This window comes from Moschus berezovskii, chromosome 19, assembly GCF_049115385.1.
Source record: "Moschus berezovskii isolate FMDL1 chromosome 19, NW_MosBer_1.0, whole genome shotgun sequence".
NCBI classification, from domain to species: domain Eukaryota; kingdom Metazoa; phylum Chordata; class Mammalia; order Artiodactyla; family Moschidae; genus Moschus; species Moschus berezovskii.
In genome coordinates, this window is record NC_142478.1 from 1,871,763 (window position 1) to 1,898,669 (window position 26,907).

The window sequence follows — 26,907 nt, forward strand, 5'->3', positions numbered from 1 at the left end:
GAGGGGCCCAGTTTTCTCAACTTCCAAGGTCTAGATTAGAGCACTGAGAACTCTGACAGAGGTAAGCAAAGAGCAGCTGGATAGATGGGGAAGTTGTTGCTTGGTCTCACTGCTGCACCAGCACACAGAGAGAAACAGGCATCCTGGGCCTACAGGAAGGTATGCAGGATCACACACAGAGTCTATCTGCATAGCAGCCAAGAATGTTCCCGACAGACTTAGGTTCGCTGCAGCTCTCAAGAAAAGCAAAGACATGTGGAGGAAGTTTGTCCTTTCCCTGTGACTGTGGCTCCCTTCCCTCAGCCCCAGGCACAGGGGAAGCAGCCCTTGAGGAAAGAACTCTCTATAAGTGCTTGTCACATTGGCTGAGAAGCAGAGTTCCCAAGATGCGGGATAAGTGAGCTTCCATTGAGTAAGAAGATGCAGCTAACCGGCCAGAGTTTCCAACTCTATATCTGAGTGGCTTTGACAACGATAAACAGCAATTTCTGTAAAATGAACCGATATTTCTGGTCAGGTGCGAGCTTCTTGCCTGCCCTTTCTGAGCATGCAGATTCATTCCTAGCTTAGAGCGATTTTGCCCATGAAGGAGCAGGCTGAGGGAGTGTGTCAGAGTGTGTTGGAAGGGGACCCTAGGGATTCTTCTTGAAGTGCGGCAGAAGAATAGGGTCGCATCTAGCGTTGAGTCGATCAACTGTGTGTTCCTCTCCAGTGGCGACATGGATCCCGGGGTTGCTCTCAAAATTCACCTGGGGAGTCAGGCCTCGTCTCGTGTTCTGACATGGAACTCTGCTTGCTTCTCGAGTTGTGAATGGGGTGTTAGGCCACACTCGAGTTGAATTTGTACCTGGAGATTGTATTGAGAAAGCTCTGGGAGTCAGGTCTTCACTCGCCTTGTGAGTTGATACTCGGGGATACATTTGAATCTGTGCAGTGGAATCAGACAATATCTCGAGTGGGCGGGGACATTGGTACCTTTTACAACTGGGTTTTGAAACACCTGGGATCCTTCCGAGTTTCAAGGTTTTTCCGGCTTCCTCGTACTGTGCAACGGGAAAGTCCAGATTCCATTCCAGACAAAGAAGGGGAATAGACTGTCATGCGGAAAAGAGGACAGGAAAACGGGGCACTTTGTCAGTTGTAACAGGAAACTCGGTGTTCCTCTCGATTGGGGCTGGGTATGTCGGTGTAATATTTGTGTCGCATAAAGCATGTTGTGTAACCTGTCGAGTTTCAAGGGGGAATGTGGGATTTCTCTAGAGAATCTGCAACTGAAATGTTCCTCATCTCGCCTTGAAGGCAGAATCTTGTGGTTTTTCTCAAGTTGCGGCGGGAAGCTTGGGGTCCCTCTCGAGTAGCGATGGCGATGTCAGGAACTCGCTCGTTTTGCTTCAGGGAAATCAGGTCTCCTCTCATGTTGGAAGGGGAACTTCGGGATTAACTCGAGGTGTGGAATGGGAAAAGGGCCTCATCTAGAGTTGAGTCCGGAAATTCTGTGCTCCTCTCCAGTGCGGACAGCTATGTCAGGGTCCATTTTGACACATAAAGAGTTTCAAGCAGGAATGTGGGATTTCTCTTGAGACTTACAGGGGAAAATTTCCTCATTTCACATTGATGGGGGAATCTTGTGATTTTTCACGAGTTGCGGAGGGTAGCTTTGGGTTCTTCTCGAGTTGCCACGGGGACCTCAGGAAGTTGCTCTTGTTGCGCCAGGGAAGTCAGGTCTCCTATCGTGTTGGAAGGGGAACCTCAGGATACCTCTTGAGGCGCAGCAGAAGAATTTTACTACATCTAGCTTTGAGTCGGTCAAATCTCTGTTCCTCTCCAGCGGAGACAGGGATCTCGGGGTTGCTCTCAAAATTCACCTGGGGAGTCAGTCCTCATCTCATGTTCAGACATGGAACTCCACTTTCTTCTCGACTTGAAAATGTGGTGTTAGGCCACAGTCGATTTGAATTTGTAACTGGAGATTTTATCGATAATGCTCCGTGAGTCAGGTCTCCACTCGACTTTTGTGTTGATACTCGAGGATACATTTGAATCTGTGCAGGGGAATCAGACAATATCTCGAGTGGGTGGGGACATTTTACCTTTTCAAATTGTGTTTTGAATCCCCGGAGATCCTCCCAAGTTTCAGGTGGTACCAGACTCCTCATACTGTGCGACAGGAACGTCCGGATTCCATTCCAGACAAAGCAGAGGAATCGACTGTCATCTTGAAAAGAAGACTTAAAAATAGGGTACTTTGTCAGTTATGGCAGGAAACTCAGTGTTACTCTCGATTGGGGCTGGATATGTTTGGGTAATTTTTGAGTCGCATAAAGCATGTTAAGTCACCTTTCTAGTTTCAATTGGGAATGTGGGATTTCTCTTGAGTATCTGCAACGGAAATGTTGCTTATCTCGCCTTGAGGTCAGAATCTTGTGGTTTTTCTCAAGTTGAGACGGGAAGCTTGGGGTCCCTCTCGAGTTGTGACCGGGACCTCAGGAACTCGCTTTTATTGCTTCAGGGAAGTCAGGTCTCCTTTCGTGTTGGAAGGGGAGCTTCCAATGGGAATGGAATGGGAATAGGGACTCATCTAGAGTTTAGTCCATAAATTGTGTGCTCCTCTCCAGTGGGGACAAACATGTCAGGGAACTTTCTGAGTCACATAAAGGGTGTCAAATACCTGTTCGAGTTTCAAGGTGGAATGTGGGATTTCTCTTGAGAATCTGCAGCAGAAAATTTCCTCATCTCGCATTGATGGGGAAATCTTGTGGTTTTTCTCAAGTTGCAGCAGCAAGCTTGTGGTTCATCGTGAGGTGCAACGGGGACCTTAGGAACTCACTCGTGTTGTCCAAGGGAAGTCGTTTCCTTTCGTGTTGGAAGGGAAACCTCAGGATTCTGCTCGAGGCGCAGCAGAGGAATAGGACCTCATCTAGCATTGTGTACCTAAATTGTGACGCTTACTCCTTGGAAGGAAAGTTATGACCAACCTAGAGAGCATATTAAAAAGGAGAGACATTACTTTGCCAACCAAGGTCCGTCTAGTCAAGGCTATGGTTTTTCCCGTAGTCATGTATGGATGTGAGTGTTGGACTGTGAAGAAAGCGGATTGCCGAAGAATTGATGCTTTTGAACTATGTTGCTGGAGAAGACTCTTGAGAGTCCCTTGGACTGCAAGGAGGTCAAATCAGTCCATTCTAAAGGATATCAATCCTGGGTGTTCATTGGAAGGACTGATGCTAAAGCTGAAACTGCAATACGTTGGCCATCTCATGCGACGAGTTGACTCACTGGAAACGAGTCTGATGTTGGGAGGGATTGGGGGTGGGAGGAGACGGGGACGACAGAGAATGAGATGGATGGACAGCATCACCGACTCAATGGACATGAGTTTGAGTGAGCTCCGGGAGTTGGTGATGGACAGGGAGGCCTGGCGTGCTGTGATTCATGGGGTCGCAAAGAGTCGGACAGGACTGAGCGACTGAACTAAACTGAACTTCAGGGGGGACGGCTATTTCTGGGAAGATTTTGAGTACACATGAATTATGTCAAGTACCCGTTCGAGTATCAAGCGGGAATGTAGGATTTCTCTTGAGACTCTGAGGTGGAAAGTTCCTCATCTCGAATTGAGGGGTGAATCTTGTGATTTTTGCCGAGTTGCGGCCGGAAGCTAGGGGTTCTTCTCGAGTTGTGACGGGAACCTCAGGAACTAGCTTGTGTTGCCCCAGGGAAGTCAGGTCTCCTATCTCGTTGGAAGGGGATCCTCGGGATTCATCTTGAGGTGCAGCAGAGTAGTAGGGCCATATCTTGCCTTGAGTCGGTCAACTGTGTGTTCCTCTCCAGTGATGACTAGGATGTAGGGGTTGCTCTCAAAATTCACCAGGGGAGTCAGGCTTCTACCCTTGTTCAGACATGGAACTCTGCTTTATTCTCGAGTTGTAAAAGGGGTGTTAGGCCACAGTCGATTTGCATTTGTACCTGTAGATGGTATAGAGAATACTCAGGGAGTCAGGTCTCCACTTGTCTTGTGAGTTGATACTCAAGGATATTTTTGAATCTGTGCAGTGGAATCAGACAATATCTCGAGTGGGTGGGGACATCGGTATCATTTCCAATTGTGTTTTGAAACCCCTGGGATCCTCCCGAGTTTCAAGGCTTTGCCTTCTTCTCTTAGTGTGCGACGGGAACATCCGGATTTCATTCCAGACAAAGCAGGGGAATCGACTGTCATCTGGATAAGAGGACTGGAAAATGGGGCACTTTGTCAGTTTTGGTAGGAAACTTGGTGTTCCTCTCGATTGGGGCTAGATATGTTGGTGTAATTTCTGAGTCGAATACAGGATGTTAATTAACTTGCTGAGTTTCAAGGGGGAATGTGGGATTTCTCTTGAGAATCTGCAACAAAATGTTCCTCATCTCACCTTGAGGGCAGAATCTTGTGCTTTTTCACGAGTTGTGGCCGGAAGCTTGGGGTCCCTCTCGACTTGCGACGGGGGGCTCAGGAATTTGCTCGTGTTGCTTCAGGGAAGTCAGGTCTCCTTTCATGTGGGAGACGGAACTTTGGGATTACTCTCGAGGCGTGGAATGGGAATAGGGCCTCATCTAGAGTTGAGTCCGTATTTTGTGTGCACCTCTCCAGTGGGGACGGCTATGTCAGGGAACCTTTTGAGTCGCATAAAGGGTGTCAAGGACCCGTTCATGTTTCAAGAGGGAATGTGGGTTTTCTCTTGAGACTCTACAGTGGAAAAGTTCCTCATGTCGCATTGAGGGGAGAATCTTGAGGTTTTTGCCGAGTTGCGGCAAGAAGCTTGGGGTTCTTCTTAAGTTGTGTCGGGGACCTCAGGAACTCGCTCTTGTTGCCCCAGGGAAGTCAGGTCTCCTATATTGTTGGAAGGGGAACCTCGGGATACCTCTCAAGGAGTAGCAGAGGAATAGGGTCACATCTAGCTTTGAGTTGGTCAACTGTGTGTTCCTCTCCAGTGGCGACAGGGTTTTGAGGGTTGCTTTGAAAGTTCTACTGGGGATTCAGGTTTCATCTCGATTTGAGGCATGGAATTCTGCTTTCCATTCGAGTTGTAAAAGTGAAATCAGTCCTCGTGTCATGATCAGGTGGTTCATTAGGGCTTTTTCTATAGGCTCAGCATGGGTGTAAGGTCTCCCATCATGTTGTGAGGCGACAGTCCGTGTTCCATTACAGCTCTGCTAGATTTTCAGGACCTACATCGATTGGAGGGGGAACTCAGAGTTCTTTATCCTTGCAGCAGGATCCGCGAGAGTGCCCTCGAGTTTCAATAGGAGACAGAGGACTCCTCTTGTGTTGGGAGAAGGAGAAAGGATTCCTCTTGAGTTGAAGCAGGGTTTGAATGCCCATATCGTGAGAAGTTTGGGAATGCTGAGCTCTTCAAGAGGTATGCACGGAAACTCGGGGTTTGTCTCCATTGAAGTCGGGTTTTCTGGGAGCCCTTGAATTGTAAATAGGGATTCAAGACTACTAACGTATCTTGAGAGAGAACTCGGGATTGCTCTCCAGGCACTGCAGGAAAAACAGGGCCTCATGTGATGTTGCCTGGGGTATCTCGTGGTATTTGGCAAGTTGTGGAGGGAAGTTTGGCTTTCGATTTGAGTTACGACGGGGAACTCAGGGAGACAGTCGTGTTGCCTCAAGGAAGTCAAGTTGGGAGGGTAGATCTTGATTGCTCTCGAATCAATGAAGAGGAATCGGGCTTCAATTCACATTGAAAAGGGTAATCCAAAAGTGTTTCTCGAGTTATGGCAGGAACCTTTCGGATCCCTCAAGTTGCAACGGGTGCCTCACGGAGTCTCTCAACTTGTCTCTGGGAAGTCCGGAACACTTTTGAGGTGTGAGAAGCCTTTGGGATGCCTTTCGAATCAGTGAAGGGAATAGGGTCTGATCTGGGGTTGATGGGCTAACCTCAGGGTGCCTCTCCAGTTCTGACATGGATCTCAGTGTTCCTATGAAGTTTCAACAGGGGAGTTATGCCACATCTCTTTTTGAGCATTGGAACTCCTGTATCTTTTCGAGTTGTAAAAGGGGTGGGAGGCCTCCTGTCGAGTTGAATTTCGGTCCAGGGGCTTTTGCTCCATGATGCACTGGGAAGTCAGGACTCCCTTCATGCAGTTAGTTGATCCCGGGGGTTCACTTTGAATCGCTACCATGGAATCAGCCCTTATGTTGAGCGGATGGGGAAATCCGTGTCTTTTTGACGTGTGGCACGAAGCCTCAGGGTCCTCTTGTGTTTCAAGCGGAGATCAGCCTCCTCTTCAAATTCGACAGGAACATCAGGATTAATTTCCAGACGAAGCAGGGGAATCTATCCTCACCTCGAGATGACGAGTGGAACACGGGTCTCTTCTGGAGCTGTTGCAGGACCCTCTATGCTTCTCTCGAGTTTGGCCGGGCATCTCGGTTAAATTCTTGAGCTGTGTATAGGATGCCGAGTACCCTTTCGAGTTTGAAGAGGGAATGTGGGATATCTCTTAAGATGCTGCAACGAAAAGGGGCGTCCTGTCACGTGGAGTGGAGAATGTCATGGTTTTTGTCGAGTTGCGGCTTGAAGCTTGGAGGTCTTCTCCAGTTATGATGGAAACCCCTGGGACTCGCTAGTTTTGCCTCAGGGAAGTCAGGTCTCCTTTGGTGTAGAAAGTGGACCCTCGGGATTCCTTTCGAGTCCCTTCAGGAAATGAGGGCGACATTTAGACTTGAGAGGGTAAACTCAGTGTTCCTCTCCAGTGGCCACAGGGATCTTGGGGTTGCTATGAAGGTTCCACTGGGGAGTCAGGTCTAGTCTTTTTTGAGGATGGAACTCTGCTTTCCCCCCGAGTTGTAAAAGGATTGTCAGGTCTGTTGTCTGTTCAAGCAGGATTTGTGGGCTTTTTCGACAGTCTCAGTGGGGGATTCATGCCTCCAATCATTTTGGGGGATGATGCTCCGTGTCCCACTGGAGCTGCTGTAAGCACAACATGACTCATCTCTAGTTGAGTATGAACTCGGAGTCCTTTGACCTTGCTGCCGGATCCACGGGGTTGCCCTCGAGTGTCAATAGATGTGACAGGACTCGTCGAGCTGTGAGATGGGAAGTTGGGATTACACTTAAGTTGAAAGTGGAATGACCCAATATCTTCAGCTGAGGTGTGAACACGGGGCTTGTCTTAAATCGTGGCGGAAAATGCGGTTTTCTTCTCTCATTGGGACGGGCATTTCTGGGCGACCCTTAAGTTGTATCAAGGAATTCAAGGCTCATATCGAATTTGGAGAAGGAAATCGTGATTTCTGTCTATGTGCTGCAGGAAAAAAACGGCCTCATCTTGCTTTGAAAGAGGAATCTCAAGGTTTTTCTTGATTTGCTGCGGGAAGTGTGTTGATCCTCTAGAGTACCGACAGGAATATCACGGAGCCTCCTGTGCTGTCTCTGGGAAGGAAGAATGCCTTTCCATTTGCACGGGGAACCTCAGGATTCCTTTGGAGTCTCTGCCCAGAAATAGGTGTGCATCTAGATTCGAGGCCGTTTAACACAGGTTTCCTCTCCAGTAGCAACAGGGTTCTCGTGGTTGCTCACAAAATTCACCTGGGGATTCAGGACTCGTCTCGTGTTGAGACATGGAACTCCGCTTTCTTCTCTAGTGGTAAAAGGAGTGTTAGGCAACAGTAGAGTTGAATTTGTACCTGGAGATTTTATTGAGAATGCTCATGGAGTCAGGTCTCCACTTGCCTTGTGTTTGTTACTCGAGTATACATTTGAATCTGTGCAGTGGAATCAGACAATATCTGGAGTGGGTGGGGACATCGGTACCTTTTCCAAGTGTGTTTTGAAACCCCGGGGATCCTGCCGAGTTTCAAGGTGGTACCGGCCTCCATGTATTGTGCGACGGGAACGTCCGAATTCCATTCCAGACAAAGAAGGGGAAACGACTGTGATGTTGAAAAGATTACTGGAAAACGGGCACTTTGTTAGTTGTGGCGGGAAACTCGATGTTCCTCTCGATTGGGGCTGGGTATGTCAGTGTAATTTTTGAGTCTCATAAAGGATGTTAAGATATCTGTCTAATTTTAAGCAGGAATGTGGGATTTCTCTTGAGATTCTGCAGCGGAAATGTTCCTCATCTCGCCTTGAGGGCAGAATCTTTCCCTAAATTGTGTGCTCCTCTCCAGTGGGGACGGCTATTTCAGGGAACTTTTTGAGTTGCATAAAGAGTGTCAAGTACCCTTTCGATTTTCAAGCGGGAATTGGGATTTCTCTTGAGACTCTGCAACAGAAAAGTTGCTAATCTCGCATTGATGGGGGAAACTTGTGGTTTTTCTCGAGTTGCGGCAGGATGCTTGCGGTTCCACTCGAGTTGCGACGGGGATCTCAGAAATTGCTCTTCTGTCCAAGGGAAGTCAGGTCTCCATTTTTGTTTGAAAGGGAACTTCGGGTTGTCTCTCAAGGCGCGGCAGAGTACTAGGGCTGCGTCTAGGGTTGTGCATGTAAATTTTGTGCTCCTCTTCAGTGGGGACGGCGATGTCGGGGATGTTTTTGAGTCACATCAGTTCAGTTCAGTTCAGTCGCTCAGTCGTGTCCGACTCTCTACGACCCAAGAATCACAGCACACCAGGCTTCCCTGTCCATCACCAACTCCCAGAGTTCATTCAAACTCATGTCCACAAAGTCGGTGATGCAATCCAGCCATCCCATTCTCTGTCATCCCCTTCTCCTACCTCCCCAACCTTTCCCAGCATCAGAGTCGTTTCCAGTGAGTAAACTCCTCCCATGAGGTGGCCAAAGTATTGCAGTTTCAGCTTTAGCATCAGTCCTTCCAGTGAACACCCAGGACTGATCTCCTTTAGAATGGACTGGTTGAATCTCCTTGCAGTACAAGGGACTCTCAAGAGTCTTCTCCAACATCACAGTTCAAAAGCATCAATTCTTCGGCGATCAGCTTTCTTCACAATCCAACTCTCACATCCATACATGACCACAGGAAAAACCATAGCCTTGACTAGACGGACCTGTGTTGGCAAAGTAATGTCTTTGCTTTTTAATATACTATCAAGATTGGTCATAACTTTCCTTCCAAGGAGTAAGCATCTTTTAATTTCATGGCTGCAATCAGCATCTGCAGTGATTTTGGAGCACAAAAAAATAAAGTCTGACACTGTTTCCACTGTTTTTCCATCTATTTCTCATGAAGTGATGGGACCAGATGCCATGATCTTTGTTTTCTGAATGTTGAGCTTCACGCCAACATTTTCACTCTCCTCTTTCAATTTCATCAAGAGGCTTTTGAGTTCCTCTTCACTTTCTGCCATAAGGGTGGTGTCATCTGCATATCTGAGGTTATGGATATTTCTCCCAGCAATCTGGATTCCAGCTTGTGCTTCTTCCAGCCCAACGTTCCTCATGATGTACTCTGCATATAAGTTAAATAAGCAAGGTGACAATATACAGCCTTAATGTACTCCTTTTCCTATTTGGAACCACTCTGTTGTTCCATGTCCAGTTCTAATTTTTGCTTCCTGACCTACATACTGACTTCCCTGGGGCAACACGAGGAAATTCCTGAGGTCCCCATCTCTACTAGAGAAGAACCCCAAGGTTCCTGCCGCAACTCGAAAAAAACCACAAGATTCTTCCCTCAATGCGAGATGAGGAACATTTCCGTTTCAGAGTCTCAAGAGAAATCCCACATTCCCGCTTGAAACTCGAATGGGTACTGGACACCCTTTATGCGACTAAAAACTTCCCTGACATAGCTTTCCCCAATGAAAAGGAGCACACCATTTACGTACAAAATTCTGGATGTGGCCCTATTCCTCTGCTGCAACTCGAGAGTAATCCTGAGGTTCCCATTCCAACACAAAAGGAGACCTGACTTCCCAGGGAAACAAAAGCGAGTTCCTGAGGTAACCGTCGAAACTCGAGAGGAACCCTAAGCCTCCCACTGCAACTCAAGAAAAAACACACAATTCCCCCATCAGTGCGAGATAAGGAACATTTCTGCTGCAGAGTCTCAGGAGAAATCCCACATACCCGCTTGAACCTCGAACGGGTACTTGACTCCCTTTATGTGATTCAAAAAGTTCCCTGACATAGCCATGCCCACTGAAGAGTAGCGCACAATTTACGTACTCAAATCTAGATGAGGCCCTATTCCCATTCTATGCCTCGACAGTAATCCCGAAGTTCCTCTTCCAACATGAAAGGAGACCAGGCTTCCCTGAAGAAACTCGAGCGAGTTCCTGAGGTCCCTGTCATAACTCAAGAGGGAAACCAAGCTTCCCGCTGCAACTCGAGAAAAATCACTATATTTTCCCCCTCAATGCGAGATGAGGAACTTTACCACTGCAAAGTCTCAAGAGAAATCCCACATTCCTGCTTAAAACTCGAATGGGTACTGGACATCCTTTATGAGACTTAAAAACTTCCCCAACATAGCTGCCCCCACTGAAAAGGAGCACACAATTTACGTACACAAAGCTAGATGGGGCCCTGTTTCTCTGCCACGCCTCGAGAGGAATCCCGAGGTTCCCCTTCCAACATGAAAGAACTGATTTCCCTGTTACAACACGAGCGAGTTCCTGAGGTACCCATCGCAACTCGAGAGGAACCCTAAGCTTCCCGCCGCAACTCGAGAAAAACCACAAGATTCCCCCATCAATGCGAGCTGAGGAATTTTCTGCTGCAGAGTCTCAAGAGAAATCCCATATTCCCGCTTGAAACTAGAACGGGTACTTGACAAAATTTATGTGACTCAAAAAGTTCCGTGACATAGCCATCCCCACATAGCACACAATTTACGGACTCAATTCTAAATGAGGCCCTTTCCCATTCCACGCCTCGAGAATAATCCCAAAGTTTCCTTTCCAACAGGAAAGGAAACCTGACTTCCCTGAAGTAACACGAGCAAGTTCCTGAGGTCCCCGTCGCAACTCAAGAGGGACCCCAAGCTTCCTGCCTCGACATGAGAAAAACCACAAGATTCTACACTCAAGGCGAGATGAGGAATATTTCCGTTGCAGTTTCTCAAGAGAAATCCAACATCCCCGCTTGAAACTGGACAGGTTACTCAACATCCTTTATGCAACTCAAAAATTACACCAACATACCCAGCCGCAATCGAGAGGAACACCGAGTTTCCTACCAAAACTGACAAAGTGCCCGTTTTTTCAGTCCTCTTTTCCAGATGACAGTTGATTCCCCTGCTTTGTCTGAAATGGAATCCGGCAGTTCTCGTCTCACAGGATGCGGAGGCTGGTACAACCTAGATACTCAGAAGCATTCCCAGGGTTTCAAAACACAATGGAAAAGGTACCAATGTCCCCACCCACTACAGATATTGTCTGATTCCACTGCACCGATTCACATGTATCCTCCAGTATCAACTCACAAGACGAGTGGAGAACTAATTCCACGAGCATGCTCGATACAATCTCCAGGTACAAATTCAACTCGACTGTGGCCTAACACCCCTATTACAACTCGAGAAGAAAGCGGAGTTCCATGTCTGAACACGAGACAAGGCCTGACTCCCCAGATGAGTTTTGAGAGCAACAAAGAGAACCCTGTCGCCACTGGAGAGGAACACACAGTTGACCGACTCAGTGCTAGATGCAGCCTTATTCCTCTTCTGCACCTCGAGAGGAATCCTGAGGTTCCCCTTCCAACACGATAGGAGACTTGACTTCCCTGGGGCAATACAAGCGAGTTCCTGAGGTCCCCATCGCTACTCGAGAAGAACCCCAAGCTTCCTGTCACAACTCGACAAAAACCACAGGATTGTCCCCTCAATGCGAGACGAGGAACTTTTCTGCTGCAGTCTCAAGAGCAATCCCAGATTCCCGCTTGAAACTCTAAAGGGTATTTGACACCCTTTGTGCGACTCAAAAACTTCCCTGAAATAGCCGTCCCCACTGAAGAGGGTCACAGAATTTAAGTCCACAGTGCTAGATGCGGCCCTATTCCTCTGCCATACCTCAAAAGAAATAACAAAGTTCCCCTTTCAACAAGAAAGGAGACCTGACTTCCCCAGGACAACATGAGCGAATTCCAGAGGTCCCTGTCCCAACTCGAGAGGAAACCCAAGCTTCCTGCCGCAACTCGAGAAAAACCACAAGATTCCTCCATCTATGAGAGATGAGGACATTTTCTGCTGCAGAGTTTCAAGACAAATCCCACATTCCTGCCTGAAACTCGAACAGGTACTTGAAACCCTTTATGTGACTCAAAAAGATCCCTGACATAGCCATCCCAGCTGGAGAAGAGCAAACAATTTCCAGACTCATCTCTAGATGAGGCTCTATTACCATTCCATGCCTCGAGAGTAATCCAGAAGTTCCCCTTCCAACACAAAAAGAGACCTGACTTCTCTGAAGCAACACGAGAGAGTTCCTGAGGTCCCCGTTGCAACTTGAGAGGAACTCTAAGCTTCCCGCCGCAACTCGAGAAAAACTACAAGATTCTGCCTCAAGGCGAGATGAGGAACATTTCCGTTGCAGATTCTCAAGAGAAATCTCACATTCCCATTAGAAACTCGACAGGTTATTTGACATTTTTTTTGCGACTCAAAAATTTCACCGAGATACCCAGCCCCAACTGAGAGGAACACCGATTATCCGGCCACAACTGACAAAGTGCCCCGTTTTCAAGTCCTCTTTTCCGGATAACAGTCCATTCCCCTGCTTTGTCTAGAATGGAATCTGGACGTTCCCGTCCCACAGTATGCTTAGGCCGATACCACACTGAAACTCAGGTGGATCCCCGGGGTTTCAAAACACAATTGGAAAAGGTACGGATGTCCCCACTCACTCAAGCTATTTTCTGATTCCACTGCACATATTCTAATGTATCCTCGAGTATCAACTCACAAGACGAGTGGAGACCTGACTCCCCGAGCATTCTCCATACAATCTCAAGGTGCAAATTCAACTCGACTGTGTCCTAACACCCCTTTTACAACTCGAGAAGAAAGCGGAGTTCCATGTCTGAACACGAGAGGAGGCCTGATTCCCCAGGTACACTTTGAGAGCAAACCTGAGAACGCTGTTGCTACTGGAGACGAATCCTGAGTTAAACGGACTCGAATCTAGATGCAGACCTATTTCTCTTCAGCGACTCCAAAGGAATCCCGAGGTTCCCCTTGCACATGGAAAGGCGTTCTGACTTCCCAGAGACAACAGGGGAGGTTCCCTGATATTCCCGTCATTTCTCGAAAGGATCACCACACTTCCCGCAGAAACTCAAGAAAAACCACGAGATTCCTCTTTCAAAGCAAGATGAGGAACTTTTTTTCCTGCAGCCCATAGATATAAGTCCTGAGTTCACTCTCCAAAGTCGATATGAGGTTTTGAATTCCTCGATGCAACTTAAGGGACGCCCAGATATATCCGTCCCATTGAGACAAGAAAACCGGATTTCCCCCTCCTCTAAGAGAAATTGCAAGATCACACCACAGCTGAAGATAATGGGGCCATTCCACTTCTGAAGAGGAATCCCAACTTCCCCTCGCACCACTTGACGAGCCCTGTCACATCTATTGACACTTGATGGCAACCCCGTGGATCCTGCAGCAAGGTCAAAGGAAACCTAGTTCCCACTCAACTAGAGATGAGTCATGTTGCGCTTACAGCAGCTCCAGTGGAACACGGAGTATCACCTCCCAACATGATCGGAGGCATGAATCCTCCGCTAAGCCTCTCGAGAAAGCCCAAATTTCCCACTTGAACAGACAGCAGACCTTACAATCCTTTTGCAACTCGGGGGAAAAGCAGAGTTCCATCATCAACAAAGACTAGGCCTGACTCCCCAGTGGAACCTTCACAGAAACCCCAATATCCCTGTGGCCACTGGAGAGGTACACTGAGTTTACCAACTCAAGTCTAAATGTGACCCTTAAGCCCTGCAGTGACTCGAAAGGAATCCCGTGGTCCCACTTTCAACACCAAAGGAGACCTGACTTCCCTGAGGCAAAGCTAGTGAGTCCCAGTGGTTCCCGTCGTAACTCGAGGAGACCTCATAAAACGAGTGGAGACCTGAATCCACGAGAATTCTCGATACAATCTCCAGGTACAAATTCAACTCGACTGTGGACTAACACCCCTTTTACATCTTGAAAAGAAAGCGGAGTTCCATGTCTGAACACGAGATGAGGCTCGACTCCTCAGGTGAATTTTGAGAGCAACCACCGGAACCCTGTCGCCACTGGAGAGGAAAACACAGATGACCGACTCAAGGTTAGATGCGGCCCTATTCCTCTGCTGCGCCTCGAGAGGAATCCTGAGGTTCCCCGTCCAACACGATAGGAGACCTAACTTCCCTGGGGCAACACAAGCGAGTTCCTGAGGTCCCCATCGTAAGTCGAGAAGAACCCCAAGCTTTTGGATGCAAAATGAGAAAAACCACAAGATTCTACCCTCAAGGCGAAATGAGGAATTTTCCATGCAAAGTCTCAAGAGAAATCCCACATTTCAGCTTCAAACTAGAATGGGTACTTGACACCCTTTATGCGACTCAAAAACTTCCCCAACTTAGTCATCCCCACTTCAGAGGAGCACACAATTGACGTACACAAAGCTAGATGCGGTCCTATTCCTCTGCCACACCTGAAAAGGAATCCCAAGGTTCCCCTTCCAACATGAAAGGAGAGCTGGCTTTCCTGGGAAAACATGACCGAGTTCCTGAGGTCCCCTAGTAACTCTGGAAGAACCCTAAGCTTCCCGCCGCAACTCGATAAAAACCACAAGATTCCCCCATCAATGCGAGATGAGGAACTTTTATGCTGCAGAGTCTTAAGAGAAACCCCACATTCCAGATTAAAATTCGATCGGATTCTTGACACCCTTTATGCAAATATAAAAGTTCCCTGACATAGCTGTCCCCACGGGAGAGGAGCACACAACTTACGGACTCAACTCTAAATGAGGCCCTATTCCCATTCCACGCCACGAGAGTAAACCCAAAGTTCCCTTGCATTACGAAAGGAGATCTGACTTCCCTGAAATAGCACGATTGAGTTCCTGAGGTCCCCGTCGCAACTCGAGAGGGACACCAAGCTTCCCGTCACAACTCGAGAAAAACCACAAGATTCTGTCCTCTAAGGCGAGATGAGGAACGTTTCCGTTGCAGTTTCTGAAGAAAATTCCACATTCTCATTTGAAACTCGACAGGTTACTTAACATCCTTTATGCGACTCCAGTCCTCTTTTCCAGAACAGTCCATTCCTGTGCTATGTCTGGAATGGAATCCAGACGTTCCCGTTGCACAGTACAAGGAGGCTGGTACAACCTTGCAACTCGGGAGGATCCCTGGCGTTTCAAAACACATTTGGAAAAGGTACAGATGATCCCACCCCCTTGAGCTTTGTCTTATTCCACTGCACAGACTCAAATGCATCCTCGAGCATCAACTCACAAGACCTCCAAGATTCAAGCCGCATCTCGAGAAAAACCATGCAATTCTCCACTCCACACCACAGGACGCCCCTTTCCACTGCTGCGTCTTAAGAGAAATCCCACATTCCCTCTTCAAACTCGAAAGGATACTCGGCACCCTATAGGCAACTCAAGAAGTTAACCGAGATACCTGGCCAAACTCGGGAGGAGCAGCGAGGTTCCTGCCACAGCTGGGGAAGAGACCCGCTTTCCACTCATCAACTTGAGGTTAGTTCCTGCTTCTTCTGGAAAATAATCCCGATGTTTCCATTGAATCTGAAGAGGAGGCCGATCTCCTTTTGAAACTCGAGAGGACACTAGGGAGTCGTGCCACAATTCAAAAAGACACTGATTTCCCCATCTGCTCGAGATAAGGACTGATTCCACTGTACCGATTCAAAGTGAACCCCCGGGATCAACCTACACCACGAAGGGAAGCCTGACTTCCCAGGTGCATCATGGAGAAAATAGGAACACTGAGATCCAAGTCAGTACTGGAGAGGCACCCTGAGGTTAGCGCCTCAACTCCAGATGAGACCCTATTCCCCTTCACTGATTCAAAAGGCATCCCAAAGTCTCCTCACACCTCAAAAAGATTCCAGACTTCCCAGAGACAATTTGAGAGGCTCCGTGAGGCCCCTGGTGAAACTCGAGGGATCTGAAAGTTTCCTGCCCCAACTCGAGAAACACTTTGGGATTACCCCTTTCAATGCGAATTGAAGCCCGATTCCACTGCATTAACTCGCTAGCATTCATGACTTTCCCCTCTCCAATTTACTTCCCTCAGGCAACACGAGTGTCTCCCTGAGTTCCCCATTGTACATCGAAAGGAAAGGCAAACTTCCCTCCCCATCTCGCCAAATACCATCACATGCCCCAGGCAACGTCACATGAGGCCCTTTTATTCCTGAGGTGCCTGGAGAGCAGTCCCAAGTTCTCTCTCAAGATACGATAAGAGGCTTGAATCCCTATTTACGATTCAAGGGGCTCCCAGAATATGCGTCTTCAATTGAGAGAAACTCCGAGTTTCCTTCCACACCTCTAGAAGAGCTCTGTATACCCCACCTCTTCATGATATGAGCATTCAAACCCTGCTTCAACTCAAGAGGAATCCTTTCTTCTTCTCCCACCACAAGAGGAGGCCTCTGTCTCCTATTGAAATTCAAGTGCACTCCCGCGGATCCTGCTGCAAGGATAAAGGAATCTGAGTTCCCCTTCCAATCGACGTAGGTCCTGATGATCTAGAAAAGCTCCAATGGAACATCGAGTATCCCCTCACAACATGATGGGAGACCTGACACCCTTGCTGAGCCCATAGAAAAATCCCTAATGAACTGCCTGATCACAACACGAGGACTGATTCCCCTTTTACAACTCGAAAGGAAAGCAGAATTCCACACCTCAAATTGAGACAAAACTTGACTCCATAGTAGAACCTTAATTGCAACCCCGAGATTACTGTCGCCATTGGAGAGGAACACAGAGGTGACCGACTCAACGCTAAATGCAGCCCTATTCTTCTGCTGTGCCTCGAGAGGAATTCCGAGGTTCCCCTTCCAACACGATAGGAGACCTGACTGCCCTGGGGCAACACGAGTGAGTTCCTGAGGTCCCCATCACAAACTCGAGAAAACCCCAAGGTTCTCCCCTCAATGCAGGATGAGGAACTTTTCCGCCACAGAGTCTCAAGAGAAATCACACATTCCCGCTTGAAAGTGGAATGGGTACTTGACACCTTTTATGCGACTCAAAAAGTTCCCTGACATAGCCGTCCCCACTGGAGAGGAGCACACAATTTACGGACTCAACTCTAGATGTCTCCCTATTCCCATTCCATGCGACGAGAGTAATCCCGAGATTCCCCTTCCAACAAGAAAAGAGATTGACTTCCCTGAAGTAACATGAGAGAGTTCCTGAGGTCCCTGTCGAAACTCGAGAAGGACCCCACGCTTCCCGCCACAACTCGAGAAAAACCACAAGATTCTGCCCTCAAGGTGAGATGAGGAACATTTCCATTGCAGATTCTCAAGAGAAATCCCACATTCCCACTTGAACACGATCGGTTACTTAACATCCTTTATGCGACTCAAAAATTACACTGACATACACAGCCCCAATAGAGACGAACACCGAGTTTCCTGCCACAACTGACACAGTGCACCGATTTCCATTCCTCTCTTCCAGATGACAGTCAATTCCCCTGCTTTGACTGAAATGGAATTCGGACATTCCCGTCGCACAGTAGGAGGAGGACGGTACTACCCTGAAACTCGGGAGGATCATCTGGGTTTTAAAACCCAATTGGAAAAGGCACCAATGTCCCTACCCACTCGAGATATTGTCTGATTCCACTGCACAGATTCAAATGTATCCTCGAGTATCAACTCACAAGACTAGTGGAGACATGTCTCCCCAAGCATTTTCGATACAATCTCCAGGTACAAATTCAACTCGACTGTGGCCTAACACCCCTTTTTAAACTCGAGATGGAAGCTGAGTTCCAAGTCTGAACACTAGACGAGGCCTAACTCCCCAGGTGAATTTTGAGAGCAACCCCCAGATCCTTGTCTCCACTGGTGAGGAACACACAATTGACTGACTCAATGCTAGATGCAGCCTTATTCCTCTTCTGCACCTCGAGAGGAATCCCTAGGTTCCCCTTCCATCATGATAGGAGACCTGACTTCCATGGAGCAACACGAGCAAGTTGCTGAGGTCCCCATCTCAATTCGAGGGGGACCCATGCCTGCCTCCACAACTCGAGAAAAACCACAAGATTCTGCCCAGAAGGCGAGATGAAGAACATTTCCGTTGCAGATTCTCAAGAGAAATCCCACATTCCCGCTTGAAGCTAGGCAGGTTACTTAACATTCTTTATGCAACTCAAAAATTACACCGACATACCCAGCCCCAATCAAGAGGAACACCGAGTTTCTTGATACAACTGTCAAAGTGCCCCGTTTTCCAGTCCTCTTTTCCAGATGACAGTCCATTCCCCTGCATTGTCTGGAATGGAATCCGGACATTCCCTTCGCACAGTACAAGGAGGCCAGTACCACCTTGAAAATCGTGAGAATCCCCGGGGTTTCAAAACACAATTGGAAAAGGTACTGATGTCCCCAACCACTCTAGATAATGTCTGCTTCCACTGCACAGACGCCAATGTATCCTCGAGTATCAACTTACAAGACGAGTGGAGACCTGACTCTCCGAGCATTCTCAATACAATCTCCAGGTACAAATTTGACTCGACCATGGCCTAAAACCCCTTTTAAAACTCAAGAAGAAAGCGGAATTCCATGTCTCAACACGAGACGAGGCCTGACTCCCCAGGTGAATTTTGTGAGCAACCCCAAGAACCCTGTTTCTAATGGAAAGGAATCCTGAGTTAAATGGACTCGAATCCTGATGCAAATCTATTTCTCTACAGCGACTCCAAGGAAATCCCGAGGTTCCCCTTGCACATGGAAAGGCGTTCTGACTTCCCAGAGACAACACGGGAGGCTCCCTGATATTCCCGTCATTTCTCGAGAGGATCAACACACTTCCCACAGCAACTCGAGAAAAAACTCGAGATTCCTCTTTCAAAGCAAGATGAGGCCCTTTTTGCCTGCAGCACATAGACAGAAGTCCTGAGCTCTTTCTCCAAATTCGATATGAGGCTTGACTTCCTTGATGCAACTTAAGGGTCCCCCAGCGATACCCATCCCAATGAGAGAAGAAAACCGAATTTCCCGTCACAATTTAAGAGAAGCCCCATGATGACACCTCAGCTGAAGATAATGGGCCATTCCACTTTCAACTGAAGAGAAATATCAACTTCCCATTGCACCACTTGTCGAGTCCTGTCACATCTATTGACACTCGAGGGCAACCCCATGGATCCTGCAGCAAGCTCAAAGGAATCCGAGTTCCCACTCAACTAGGGATGAGTCGTGTTGCACTTGCAGTAGATCCAGTGGAACACGGAGTATCACCTCCCAACATGATTGGAGGCATGAATCCCCACTGAGCGTCTCGAAAAAGCCCAAATTTCCCACTTGAACTGACAGCAGAATTGACAATCCTTTTACAACTCGGGGGGAAAGCATAGTTCCATCCTCAAAAAAGACTAGGCCTGACTCCCCAGTGGAACCTTCATAGCAACCCCAAGATCCCTGTGACCACTGGAGGGGAACACTGAGTTTACCCACTCAAGTCTAAATGTGTCCCTCATGCCCTGCATCGACTCGAAAGGAAATCCGAGGCTCCACTTTCAACAAGAAAGGAGACCTGACTTCCCTGAGGCAAAACTAGAGAGTCCCAATGGTTACCGTCATAAATCGAGAAGAAATCCATGCTTCAAGCCGCAACTCGAGAAAAACAATGAAATTCTCCACTTCATGAGACAAGACGTCGCTTTCCGCTGCAGCATCTTAAGAGAAATCCCACATTCCCTCTTCAAACTCGAAAGGATACTCGGCACCCTATAAGCAACTCAAGAAGTTAACCGAGATACCCGGCCAAACTCGGGAGGAGGAGCGAGGTTCCTGCCACAGCTCCAGAAGAGACCCATTTTCCACTCGTCATCTCGAGGTGAGGATCGGTTCCTCTGCTTCGTCTGGAAATTAATCCTGATGTTCCCATCAAATCTGAAGAGGAGGCAGATCTCCCCTTGAAACTCGAGAGTACCCCGGGGAGTCGTGCCATAATTCCAAAAGACACCGATTTCCCCATCTGCTCGACATAAGGACTGATTCCACTGTACCGATTCAAAGTGAACCCCCGGGATCAACTAACACCATGAAGGGAGGTCTGACTTCCCAGGTGCATCTTGGAGAAAAGCCGCGGGACAGAAATTCAACTCAACAGGAGTCTTCCCACCCCTTTTACAACTCGAAAAGATAGCGGAGTTCCATGCCTCAAAAAGAGACGTGGCATGAATCCCCTGTTGAAACTTCATAGGAACACTGAGATCCATGTCAGAACTGGAGAGGCACACTGAGGTTTGCCCATTAACCACAGATCAGACCCTATTTTGCTGCACTGACTCTGAAGTTATCCCAAAGGCTCTTCACACCTCAAAAAGATTCCGGACTTCCCAGAGACAACTTGAGAGGCTGCGTGAGGCCCCTGGTGCAACTCGAGGGATCCGAAAGTTTCCTGCCCCAACCCGAGAAACACTTTGGGATTACCCCTTTCAATGTGAATTGAAGCCCGATTCCGCTTCATTGATTTGAGAGCAATCAAGATTTTCCCCTCCCAACTTGACTTCCCTGAGGTAACACGAGTGTCTCCCTGAGTTCCCCATCGTAACTCGAATTGAAAGCCAAACTTCCCTCCGCAACTCGCCAAATACCACAACATGCCCCAGGCAACGTCACATGAGGCCCTTTTATTCCTGAGGTGCCTGGAGAGCAGTCCCAAGTTCTCTCTCAAGATACGATAAGAGGCTTGAATCCCTATTTATTATGATTCAAAGGGGTCCCAGAATATGCGTCTTCAATTGAGAGAAACTCCGAGTTTCCTTCCACACCTCTAGAAGAGCTCTGTATACCCCACCTCTTCATGATATGAGCGTTCAAACCCTGTTTCAACTCAAGAGGAATCCTTTCTTCTTCTCTCACCACAAGAGGAGGCCTCTGTCTCCTATTCAAACTTGAGTGCACTCCTGCGGATCTTGATGCAAAGATAAAGGAATCTGAGTTCCCCCTCCAATCGACGTAGGTCCTGATGATCCATCAAAGCTCCAATGGAACACCGACTATCCCCTCACAACATGATGGGAGACCTGACACCCATGCTGAGCCTATAGAAAAAGACCTAATGAACAGCCTGATCACAACACAAGGACTGATTCCCCTTTTACAACTCGAAAGGAAAGCAGAATTCCATGCCTAAAATAGAGACAAAACCTGACTCCCCAGTAGAACTTTCATCGCAACGCCAAGATCACTGTTGCCATTGGAGAGGAACACAGAGTTGACCTCCTCAATGCTAGATGCGGCCCTATTACTCTGCTTGGCCTGGAGATGAAACCCGAGGTTCCCCTTCCAACACGATAGGAGACCTGACTTCCCTGGGGGAACACAAAGGAGTTCCTGAGGTTCCCATCGCAATTTGAGAAGAACGCCTAGCTTCCTGCTGCAACTTGAAGAAAACCACAAGATTCTTCCCTCAATGCAACATGAGGAACCTTTCTGCTACAGAGTTTCAAGAGAAATCCCACATTCCCACTTGAAACTGGAACGGGTACTTGACACCCTTTATGTGACTCAAAAGTTTCCCTGACATAGCCGTCCCCACTTGAGTGGAGCACACAATTTACGGACTCAACTCTAGATGAGGCCCTATTCCCATTCCAAGTTTCAAGAGTAATCCCGAAGTTCCCTTTCCAACACGAAAGGAGACCTGACTTCCCTAAGCAACATGAGAGTTCCTGACGTCCCCTCGCAACGCGAGAGGGACACCAAGCTTCCCGTCAGAACTCGAGAAAAAACACAAGATTCTGCCCTCAAGGCGAGATGAGGTACATTTCTGTTTCAGATTCTCAAGAGAAATCCCACATACCCACTTGAAACTAGACAGGTTACTTAACATCCTTTATGCGACTCAAAGTTACACCGACATACCCAGCCCCAATCGAGAGGAACACCGAGTTTCCTGCCAAACCTGACAAAGTGCCCTATTTTCCAGTCCTCTTTTCCAGATGACAGTAGATTCCCCTACTTTGTCTGGAATGGAATCCGGATGTTCCCCAAGCACAGTATGAGGAGGCCGGTTCCACTTTGAATATCGGGAGGATACCCAGCCTTTCAAAACACAATTGGAAAAGGTACCAAAGTCCCCACCCACTCGAGATATTGTCTCATTCCTCTGCACAGATTCAAATGTATCCTCGATATCAACTCACAAGATGAGTGGAGACCTGACTCCCCGAGCATTCTCGATATAAGCCCCAGATACTAATTCAACTCGACTGTGCCCTAACACCCCTTTTACAACTCGAGAATAGAGCAGAGTTATATATCTGAACACGAGACGAGGCCTGACTCCCCTGGAGAATTTTGAGAACAACCCTAAGATCCCTGTCGCCACGGGAGAGGAACACACAGGTGACTGACTCAATGCTCGATGCGGCCCTATTCCTCTGCTGTGCTTCGAGAGGTATCCCGAGGTTCCCCTTTCAACACGATAGGAGACTTGACTCCCATGGGGCAACATGAACAAGTTCCTGAGGTCCCCTTCGTAACTAGAGAAGAACCCCAATCATGAGGGTCAGAAGACCTCTACAAGGGACTTTGAGAAAGAAAATCCAATCATATGCCACTCAGTCTAAGAAGGTGAAGAAAACAAGAAAACCAAACTGGTTTTCCTGTTCCTGTGCAAGTAAGTCAATGAATCAATGCCGAAAAAAGTGCAAAAATATGAGGCAGAGTCCAAGAAGGAGGCAGAATGGAAAGAGAAGATAAGCTTAGCTGCCCCAGAATGAGAGACCCTGGAGAAGTACAACCTGGTCAGCCAGTAACTGAATACCAAAGGTCAGAGAGTTTAGAATTGTTTTTCCAGAGGTCTGCTTTCTTACAAATGGCCAACCAGGAAAAGACTGACTCTCACACTAACAGAGTAAACTGATGGCTGCCATTAAAATAAACATCAAATGGTGAAAAGGTGATATTTGTGTGTGTGTCTGTGAATTTTCTGATGGGAAGAGAGGGGAGGGAGAGAAGAGGTGGGCACATGAGTGGGGAGGGGGTTGTGGAATCCCAGGAGATTGGGGAACAGACCCTCAGGCCCCCAGTTAACAGGAGAGTAGAGGTCTAGACTGGGTCAAGAGTCTGCACTGAAGATGGATAACCCTGCTTGACAGTTGATCTCAGTGGCAAGGATTAGTGGTGTGGTGTTACTGCCTTTCTTTGGGGTGTGGAATGACATTAGGGTGTAGATTGCCAGAACCCAGATGGGAAGAGGGTTCAACCTGGGGATGGTGATTGTCATACTTCCCCTGAGAAAAGCAGGCAGAAATCACCTTCTGGCCACCTATGTCATAAAGGGCTTTATTGCATCACTCGCCTATGCTGTCAGCTAAAGGTGCTCAGGAGGCACAAAATGCTGATACAACTTAAAACCACAGCTAGCACTCAAAAGATTAAAATAATGTTTGGAGGGAACAGACCAAATATCAATTATGCCACTGTTATACTAAGAAACTGGTGGGAGCAGTATACTCCCAAGGGCAGGGCAGTGGAGGGGGTCCAATCCCGGTGCATATGACAAACAAGATCACCAGAGACAGATATTGTTTTGGGGTGGGGGACACCATGCAGTTTGTGGGATCTTCGTTCCCTGAGATTAAAAACGTTTGTGTTTCCTTTTTAATTTTCCATTTAGTCGATCTATCCATAGGTGTGAGTGAGGTATTAAAATCTCCCACTCTTATTGTGTTATTGTTAATTTCCCCTTTCATAATTATTAACATTTGTTTTACATATTGCTGTGCTCCTGTTTTGGGTGCATATATATTTATAATTCTTATATATTATTGTTGGATTGATCCTTTGATCATCATGTAGTGTCCTTCTTTGTCTCTTTTCACAGCCTTTGTTTTCAAGTCTATAATATCTGATATGAGTATTGCTACTCCAGCTTTCTTTTGGTCTCTATTTGCGTGGAAAATGTTTTTCCAGCCTTTCCCTTTCAGTCTGTATGTGTTCCTCGTTTTGAGGTGGGTCTCTTGTAGACAACTTATATAGGGGTCTTATTTTTGTATCCATTCAGCCAGTCTTTGTCTTTTGGTTGGGAACTTCAACACATTTACATTTAAGGTAATTGTTGATAAGTATGATCCCATTGCCATTTACTTTATGGTTTTGGGTTTGCGTTTATACCCCCTTTCTCTGCTTCCTGTCTAGAGAAGGTCCGTTAGCATTTGTTGTAGAGCTGGTTTGGTGATGCTGAATTCTCTCAGCTTTTGCTTGTGGGAAAAGTTTTTGATTTCTCCTTCATATTTGAATGAGATCCTTGCTGGGTACAGTAATCTGGGCTATAGTCTATTTTCTTTCATCACTGTAAGTATGCCCTGCCATTCCCTCCTGGTCTGAAGAGTTTCTATTGAAAGATTAGCTGTTATCTTTGTGGGAATCCCCTTGTGTGTTATTTGCTGTCTGTCCCGTGCTGCTTTTAATAACTGTTCTTTGATCTTTCTTAATTTTATTAATATGTGTCTTGGGGTGTTTTGCTTTGGATTTTTCCTGTTTGGGACTCTCTGGGTTTCTTGGACTTGCGTGATTACTTCCTTCCCCATTTTAGGGAACTTTTCAACTCTCATGTCCTCAAGTATTTTCCCCTGGTCTTTCTTTTTGTCTTCTTCTTCTGGGACTCCTATGATTCGAATGTTGGGGCATTTAACATTGTCCCAGAGGTCTCTGAGATTGTCCTCATTTCTTTTAATTAATTTTTCTTTTTTCCTCTCTGTTTCATTTATTTCTAACTTTATATCTTCTATCTCACTTATCCTATCTTCTGCCTCTGTTATTCTACTGTTGATCCCCTTCAGATTGTTTTGGATCTCAACTATTGCATTATTTCTTATATATTGACTGTTTTCTATTTCTTCAAGGTGCTTGTTAAAACTTTCTTGATTCTTCTCGATCCTTGTCTCCAGGCTATTTATCTGTAATTTTCAAGATTTTGGATCATTTTGACTATCATTATTGGGAATTCTTTATCAGGTAGATTCCCTATCTCTTCCTCTTTTGTTTGGGTTGGTGGGCATTTATTTATTTATCTCTATGTGAAGAGTTTGCTTACTCACAAAGCAAGGCAGAGGAAACATGTTGAAATTACACAGGATGCTTGCTGTTTCCCAATGACAATGCCATATTATGACATAACCCATTCTGAATGCCTAATCCAACCCCTTATTTCAGAGAACAGCACTTCCCACAACTATGGCAAAGGCTTCCACGGCTGAAAAGAATGTACAGGTGTCAGGAGTGGAGCCAAATCAGATCTGGCCTACATCTGAACATGTTGAGAGCAGCCATTACCAGTGCAGATGGGGAAACAGTGGAACCAATGTCAGACTTTATTTTTTTCAGCTCCAAAATCACTGCAGATGCTGATTGTAGCCAGGAAATTAAAAGACTCTTACTCCTTGGAAGGAAAGTTATGACCAACTTAGATAGCATATTAAAAAGCAGAGACATTATTTTGCCAACCAAGGTCCGTCTAGTCAAGGCTATGGTTTTTCCCGTGGTCATGTATGGATGTGAGAGTTGGACTATGAAGAAAGCTGATGGCCGAAGAATTGATGCTTTTGAACTATGTTGCTGGAGAAGACTCTTGAGAGTCCCTTGGACTGCAAGGAGGTCAAATCAGTCCATTCTAAAGGATATCAATCATGGGTGTTCATTGGAAGGACTGATGCTGAAGCTGAAACTGCAATAGTTTGGCCACCTCATGCGACGAGTTGACTCACTGGAAAAGACTCTTATGCTCGGAGGGATTGGGGATGGGAGGAGCCGGGGATGACAGAGAATGAGATGGCTGGATGGTATTACCGACTCGATGGACATGAGTTTGAGTGAGCTTCGGGAGTTGGTGATGGACAGGGAGGCCTGGCGTGCTGTGATTCATGGGGTCGCAAAGAGTCAGACACGACTGAGAGACTGAACTGAACTGAACTGATGGATGTGGCAGAGTGGGCGTATCTGGAACTCTGACTGGTGTGCTGGGACTGTCTCAGTATGCACCCAAGCAAATATCGGGCACCTCTTCTTGCTCCAGCAGTTTGTTCTTCTGGGGCAAAATTTACAATCATGGAACGGAATACAGCACACACATGAAATGGAATCAGATTGGACATGAAACTCAGGGCTTCTGTACCATCAACTGGATACTCAACCTAACTCCCCAATAGGCAGGGTTAGCTACTGAGCACAGGAGAAATCCGGGCTCATACCTGGCACTGGTTCTGGCCCCTCTAGCTCTAGCCCCACCGCAACCAAAGTGAGAGTTGCCAATACACAGGAATCAAAATTAATCTGGAACGTAAAATCATGGAAATCACCCAATAGGGAAAACAAAAGGAAAAACAAGTTAAAAAGGAGAACAGTTTAAGAGACATCTAGACAACATCAAGTATACTAACATTCACTTTATTTGGGTCGTAGAAGGAAAAGAGAGAGAGAAAGGGGTCAAAATGTATATTGTACGTGCTGAAAGGGGAAAACTTACAACCTATAATACTCTACCCAGCAAGATTATCATCCAGAATTGGAGAAAAGTACTTCTCAGGCAAGCAAAACCTAAGAGCTTATCCATAATAAACCAACATGGAACGAAATATTAAAGAGTTTTCTCTAAGTGGAAAAGGAAGTAAAAATCTACAGAGAACGGAAAAACTCCCATTAGTACACTCAAACTCATAGTAAAGGCTGTGGATGAGCCAAGTAGATAATCTAGTATGTAAATTAAAGTACAAGTGAATTGCAAATTAAACAATAACTACATTAAAC